We start from the raw sequence: 7482 nt of genomic DNA on the forward strand, positions 1-7482 counted from the left end.
ATTTTCTTCCTTCCTTCCTCCCTCCCTTCCTCCCTCCATCCCTTCCTTTCTTCGGTGCTGATATGAAGGCATACACCACCACATCTGGCTCAAAATGAGTTCCAGGACAGCCAGAGCTACACAGTAAAACTGTCTCAAAAAACAAAAACAAAACAAAACAAAGAAAGAAAGAAAGAAAGAAAGAAAGAAAGAAAGAGAAAGGAAGAAAGAGAAAGGAAGAAAGGAAGGAGGGGTGAGACAGTTCAGGAGAAGCAAGTCAGACAAGGTAGCACTTGCTTGTAGTTGGGAGGCTGAAGCAAGAGGATCAAGATTATCCCACATAAGGAGATCCTGTATAAAAAGAGAGACAGTTCAGGACAGCTAGTTAGGACACTAATGAGAATTTCCAGGACAAACCCCGAACTATAAGCTAAGCCCATTTCCTACACAATGAGTCTCTTTCTCATATCAGACCTATCCTACCCCACACCGGTGTCCATCTCTCCTAAGGGCAACCTAACACTGGCCTATGGAGCTCTTCATTACCAGTCACTTGAAGACTGGGATCAAAGTCATTCTGATATCTCCCTTTGTTTCAATGTCTTTTATTTATCAAAGCCTTTTCCTGCAGTTCCTCAGGAAAGCTTGCCCTGGCCTCCCTGTCAAACCCTTAATTATAATTCCTTGTAAGGACACAATCCCAAGTTAACATTTATTGTGATTCTCCCACCAATCAGTAAACTTCACAAAGGCAGACTGTACTCGGCTTTGCTTCTCAGTGTATTCCCACTGCTGAATTAATTCAAGTCCTTTTCATTATTTCATACATCATCAGACAAACATATTCCCCAGTTATGTAACAGAGACCAAATCCAGACTCAAGATCTTCTCGGCCTCTTGGTTTACATAAGGTAGAGCCATATCCCATTCCATGATATTTACGGCAGCCCACATGGGTCTTCTACAAACTTGAGTTCCTTCGTATTTCTATGCTGTTCAAGTGACTTTTCTATACACTACCACATTATCATTGTCTGGCATTTCATGTGTGAGTACCTTTTCATTTGCTAAGCATAAACATTTTCAGGCCTCCTAAAGGGTAATTACAGTTTAATTTGCTATTATAGTACCCATTTACATTATGAATTCTCTGGGCACATCTGCTAAAGGAATTAACAAAGAACTTTCCATAGACTGGAATAAGGGTTTGACCCACAGTTTACCACCAAACTTGGCAATTAATTGACAGTTCTTTGGAGGGCACTTTAAAATGTTATACTGTTTCTCTGAAAAACATCTTTTGGCAGACAGTTCAAAACAAGTGTGATAGAAGAATATTAAATCAGATTATTTTAAATTCCTGGATATATTTAGAATAGTTCCTAACCAAGTATTTCTTTCTTTTTCTTGTCTTTTCTTTTCTTTCTTTCTTTTTTTTTTTTGGTTTTTTGTTTGTTTAGTTTGTTTTTTTTTTAAATATTTATTTATTAATTATGTATACAATGTTCTGTCTGTGTGTATGTCTGCAGGCCAGAAGAGGGCACCAGACCCCATTACAGATGGTTGTGAGCCACCATGTGGTTGCTGGGAATTGAACTCAGGACCTTTGGAAGAGCAGGCAATGCTCTTAACCTCTGAGCCATCTCTCCAGCCCCATAGTTTGTTTTTTTTTTTTTTTTTTTGAGACAGGGTTTCTCTGTGTATCCATGGTTGTCCTGGAACTCACAGACATCTGTCTCAGCTTCCCTGGTGCTGGGATTAAAAGGGTGCGCCACCACTTCCCAGAGTCAATTCTTATTCTTATCCCAAGGCAGGGAAAATCTTTTTATATTTTTAGTAAATTAATTTCTAATAAAACTATAGCAACAGGGCAAAAAAATGTCTACAGTCATTTCAGTTACTCCTTTGACTGACAACCACCCACCACAAATTTAGCTATGTATGAAATACATGTACATTGTTTCTGATGGTAGGCCAGCACACATATGACAGTGTTTGCGGTGGTCAGAGGACAATGTTAAAGAGAACTTTCTGTTCACTATGTTGGTCCCAGGCATCCAACACAGGTAGTCAGGGTCAACGTGTGCTTAGACAAGTTTCTAACTATTTTTTGGAGACAGGTTCTCACACCACCAAGGCCTTGAACTTCCCTAAGTGACTGAGGATGACCCTTTATTTCTGACCCTCCTGACTATCTGCTGAGAGGAGCACTGGGAAGACAAGCATGCATCATCTGTTTTTAAGTGATGCTAAGGATCAAACGTATGGCTTAGTTCGTGCCAGGAGAGCATTCTACCAGCTTCGCCCTGTAGGTTTCTGAGACAGTATCTTACAGTACAGGCCTGATGGATCTACTCTTGCTCTCATTATGTAGCCAAGACGACTTTGAATTCATGATAATTCTTTTTTTTTTTTTTTTTTTTGGTTTTTCGAGACAGGGTTTCTCTGCAGCTTTGGAGCCTGTCCTGGCACTAGCTCTTGTAGACCAGGCTGGCCTCGAACTCACAGAGATCCACCTGCCTCTGCCTCCCGAGTGCTGGGATTAAAGGCGTGCGCCACCACTGCCCGGCTGAATTCATGATAATTCTCCTGTTTCTGCATCCCTAGTGCTAAGATTACAGGAGTGTGCTACTATGCCTAGCTCAAGTTTCTAACAAAATACGACCTTTTTCCTTCAAAATCAAAGAGTAAATTGTAGTTCCAAATATCTTGAGTTATACTGAGAAAACTGAGGGCCATAGAAAACAAAGTTGACAGATAATACTGAAATTCAGTATGTAGAGAACCTAGACACATTTATTAATCGGAGAGAGGGGCTGCATGTCTTCCACAGCTCAAGTGTGGAAGTCAGAGAAGAATCTGCAGACATCGGTTCTCTCCTTCTCCCGTGCGGGTTCAGAGGATTCAACAAGCTTAGTGCATGCCCTATTATCTACTGAGCTCCTGTCTCTCACAGTGGGTATCATTTCTTTTCTCTTTCTCTTAATGTTGCTAAGGAGCAAATTCCTGGGCCTTGGGCATGTTAAACAAATACCTTATTATTGGTGTATACCTACAATCCCCAAAACAGAATTTGTCCTCTACTAGTAAGGGTTTTTTAAACATACAGGAAATTGACGTTTCATAAAAATATAAATGTAAGGGGGGAGGGGATGGGAGGGGAGGAGGGAGGGGAAACTATGGTCAGGATGTAAAATAAATGTACAAATTTAATTAATAACTATATTTATAAATATAAAATCCAGTTTTGAAATAGTAAGGCTAATGTAAATGGGACTTGTTATCACTATAACTATACCATATTTCCAGTTTAGGGTAAAATTCAAATTCTAAAGTAGGATAAGATGGATCACCCCTGAAGATCTTGGTATTTGGAAGTCTGTGGCGAGAGGATAGATAGCCACCAGTCAAAGGGCATTGCGGGCTACGTAGTCAGACCAAATTACAGGGTAAAAGACAATCTTAAAAAAAAGAAAAGATTAATCCCAGCACTCGGGAGGCAGAGGCAGGCGGATCTCTGTGAGTTTGAGACCAGCCTGGTCTACAGAGCTAGTTCCAGGACAGGAACCAAAGCCACAGAGAAACCCTGTCTCGAAAAAAAAGAAAGAAAGAAAGAAGGAAGGAAGGAAAGAAAGAAAGGTAAACCACACCTATAATCCCAATAGTAAGTAAGGAGGCAAGAGGGTTTCAACAAGATGGAAACATACCTGTCCTACCTAGTGAGTTACATGCCAACCAGGGCTATACAGCAAGATCTTATCTTAAAAGGGGGGCGGTGGCAAACCAACAGAAGCTGGAGAGATGGCTCAGCTGTTTAGACAGCTAGCTGCTCATCTAAAAGACCCAGGCTTGATTCCCATCACCCACATGTGTGGTGATATTTTGTTTGTGATTGAACAAATACAGCCTGCCTGAAGATCCAAGTGTGGAGCTAGCCACTGGTTAGCCATAGAGGCCAGGCAGTGGCGGCACACATCTTTAATCCCAGCACTAGGGAGATGGAGACGGAAAGGATATGGCTGAGCAGAGAGAGGATTATAAAGCAGGAGACAGGAGCTCAGCACATGCAGTCTGGGATTTGTACGGACAGATGCAGTCTGAGGTCTGGTAGAGAGAGCATTCAGTCTGAGGATTCTTGGAGACAGGATCGCCCTTTCAGGCTGAGGTAGTGGTAAGAGCTAGTGGCTGGCTGCTCTGCTTCTCTGATCTTTCAACATTTACCCTTATATCTGACTCTGGGTTTTTTATTATAAAGACCAATTAGAATTTATGCTACGTCTGGTGCTCAATGTGGGGTTTAAACCCATGACCCTGGGATTAAAAGTCCCATGCTCTCAGCATTAACCCTTATATCTGACTCCAGGTTTTTATTATTAAGACCAATTAGAATTTGTGCTACACACATGGTAGCTTACAACTACCTGTGACCCCAGCACAGGAGATTTGATGCCCTTTTCTGGCTTTTGTGGGTACTGTGTGCATGTAGTGTACAAATATACATGTAGGCAAAATGCTCGCACACATGAAAAATAAATCAATTCTTTTAATTAAAAAAGAAGAAGGAAACAAACCAACAAGAGAAAAACTGGTCATGGTAGCTCGTGACCTAACTTTTGGGAGATGTGGGAAAATCAGGATCAATATTACCCTTAGCTTATGTTCAAGGCCAGACTCTGGTCTATAAGACCCTCAATCAAACAGACAAAATAACAACAACAAATCCTAACAAGAAATGAGAATTCTCTTTAGTATAAATCATAGAGCTAAATAAATTTTGTGTTAGTCTATGATTTGGGCGTGGGGGGGGGGTTCGAGACAGGGTTCCTCTGTAACAACCCTAGCTGTCCTGGAGACAAAATGGCCTCAAACTCAGAGAGATCCTCCTGCCTCTGCCTCCCACGTGCTGGGATTAAAGGCGTGTGCCACCACCGCTCAGCTTGTTTTAATCTACATCCAACGTGGCTTAAAAGAGAAACACACAATAGAGGTAGGCTGGTATAGTACATGAAGCAAGAAATAACGTTAAATATTAGATGCCCTGATTAAACTACTCATTTTCCTTTCAAGGGCAGGCCTATTTTTCTTTCTGTGAGAAGGGATATTAATTATAATATCCTAAAATATTTCATAAAGCCATGTTTCTAGGGGCTCTATATGTAAAGTACTCATTTTCCATGTCTAAAAGCCTGAGTTTAGACCCTGCTGCCCACATAAAAGCCAGGTGTGCCTGTGGAATCTGCAATCCTGACAGGAAAGGGGGGGGGGATGTGACAGGATACAAACATAATGACACACAAGGTTAGGTAGATCCTGGAGCTCACTGGCCAGCTAGTTTCGGTCACCAACAAACTCTGGGTTCATCGAGAGACTGGTCTCAAAACTAATAAGGTGAAGAATAGAGGAAGCCACCCAAAGTCGACCTCAGTCCTCTACACACACGTACCTACACAAAAAAATTAATAAAAATAGCCTCGTGTGCTGGTACAGCCTTTAATCCCAGGAGAGAGAGGCAGGCCAATTTCTGTGAGTTCAAGGCTGGTTTAGTCTACGTGATGAATTCAAAGCTAGCAGGCAGGGCTGCGCGGTGAGACCGCGTCCCAAAATAACTAAATAAAAATAAAAATGCATATTTCGGAAATTGGAGGCCAAATAAATTTCTGTGTTTTATTTATTTATTTATTTATTTATTTATTTATTTATTTATCCATCCCAGCCAGGTAAACAGTGGTACAAATCTATTTAGAGAGCAAAACTAGATTTAAATAGATAAGAGCTGATTGTAAAATTCTACATTAAACAAGAATTTTGAAAACTCATTGGGTTTGGGTGTGGTGGGCCAAGATTGTAATTCCAATACTAGGGAGGCCTAGACGGGAGAGTCTGGAAGTTGAGTCATCCTTGTGCTGCAGATATATAGACAGTCCCTGCCAATGAAAAACTAAAGCCAACAATGGTGGGTGTGATGGTTATTTCTCTCTCTCTCTCTCTCTCTCTCTCTCTCTCGCTCGCTCGCTCGCTTGCTCTGTAATCCAGGCTGATTTTGAACTTGTGAAGAGCCTCTCAGATCTGCCTGCCAGGCATTCGTACACAGTTTTTTGTTTGTTCTTTTGAGACAGACGAACTCAAAGGTAATAGAGGGCATCATTAAACTCCGGATCCTCCTGCCTCCACTTCTCTAGTGCTGGGATCATAGGATTGCTGGAAACTTGCTTATTTTTTAAAAACAATCCTGGCTTCTCTGGAATTCACTATACAGACCAGGCAATTTAGAACTCCAGGTAATCCTTCTGTCTCAGTTTCCCAAGTCTGGGATTTACAGGCCTGATTCCAGGTTCAAAAATTCCACATATTCACTTAAAGATACAACAAAAATTTGTATCAAAATGTAAGCATAACCAATGGAAAACTACCAACCGTGCCGCCGCCAATCACAGCACAAAATAACGCCACAGGTCGTCCAAACTACGCATTTGTTTAAGTCAACAACAGCTCTTTCCTCCCTCAAAGCTATCCCTTCGGCGTCAGAGAAGACAGAGGAATGATTTGTGACTTCTCCCTTTCTGATCCCTCATCCCGGATCCACCTGCTTAGAAGTGTCAAGGAGACTAGAAATGGTTAACGGTGACCAGCTGCAGAAAGAAACAAACATCCTTGACAACCCGCAGCTGAGCAAGCAAGGGCTGTTTATTCACCAACGCGTTCCTTTTGGGGGGCTGCCGGACAAGCCCTGGAAAACAGCACCTCAGAGAAGGTTCCTCCTGGACGGGCAGACAGCGTCCACAGACACACACACACATACATACATACATATACACATATACACATACACACACACACACACACAGAGGCACCGATGAGAACACACACACACGCGCACGCACCGTGTTCCTCTCGTCCCACCCCCACGTGTACACACACACACACACACACACACACACACACACACACACACACACACACACACGCAAGCACCGGTGAGAACGGTCGGGGTACCCACCCGCCCCTCCGGAGCAGCCCCGCACTAAGTCACCCGGTCCCTCCCCGAAGATGGGCTCTGACGCGGCCGAAGCTGACCCGAGCGCCCGACCTCCGGCCGCGGCCGGGCGTGCAGGACCCGGCCCAGAAACTGGCCCTCCAAGCCACCTCCCCTCACCTGGCTCCGTCCCACCTGAGCGCGAGAGCTGAGGGGGCAAGACGCGGAGAAGGGGTGCTGACCTTGTTGCTACTGACAGCGGAGCGCCACATGCTGCCGCTTCCCGGACAGCGGCCCGAAGGACATTTTTTTCCCCCTGGAGGAAGGAAACGGGAGGGCGCCGGCCCGGCAGCGGCGGGCGCGGCGGCGGGGGTCCCGGCGGGCTGTGCAGCCTCTAGCGGGGACGGTCCTAGGACTACATCTCCCAGGCTGCTCCGAGCCGCCCCTGCGTCGTGACCCCGGCGCGCACGGAGGCGGTGACTCTTACCTCACAGTGGTAGCTCCCCCGCCGGCCGCAGCTCGGTGCCCCG

General features: G+C 44.2%; 1 protein-coding gene across 2 annotated transcripts in view; it reads right to left on the reverse strand.

Annotated features, from left to right (window-relative positions):
• The window catches only part of Cpeb3 (cytoplasmic polyadenylation element binding protein 3), a 184680-nt gene extending 177332 nt beyond the window's left edge, over positions 1 to 7348 (reverse strand). Inside the window, exon 1 of one of the 2 annotated variants that reach the window (XM_075973925.1) lies at positions 7195 to 7348. The gene's annotated coding sequence lies outside the window, so the exon portion shown is untranslated. Of the gene's footprint in view, positions 1 to 7132 lie in introns of both variants that reach the window. The other variant, XM_075973926.1, reaches the window with a different exon arrangement.
• Between the last annotated feature and the right edge of the window lie 134 nt (positions 7349 to 7482).

Source organism: Microtus pennsylvanicus, chromosome 5 (assembly GCF_037038515.1).
Source record: "Microtus pennsylvanicus isolate mMicPen1 chromosome 5, mMicPen1.hap1, whole genome shotgun sequence".
NCBI lineage: Eukaryota > Metazoa > Chordata > Mammalia > Rodentia > Cricetidae > Microtus > Microtus pennsylvanicus.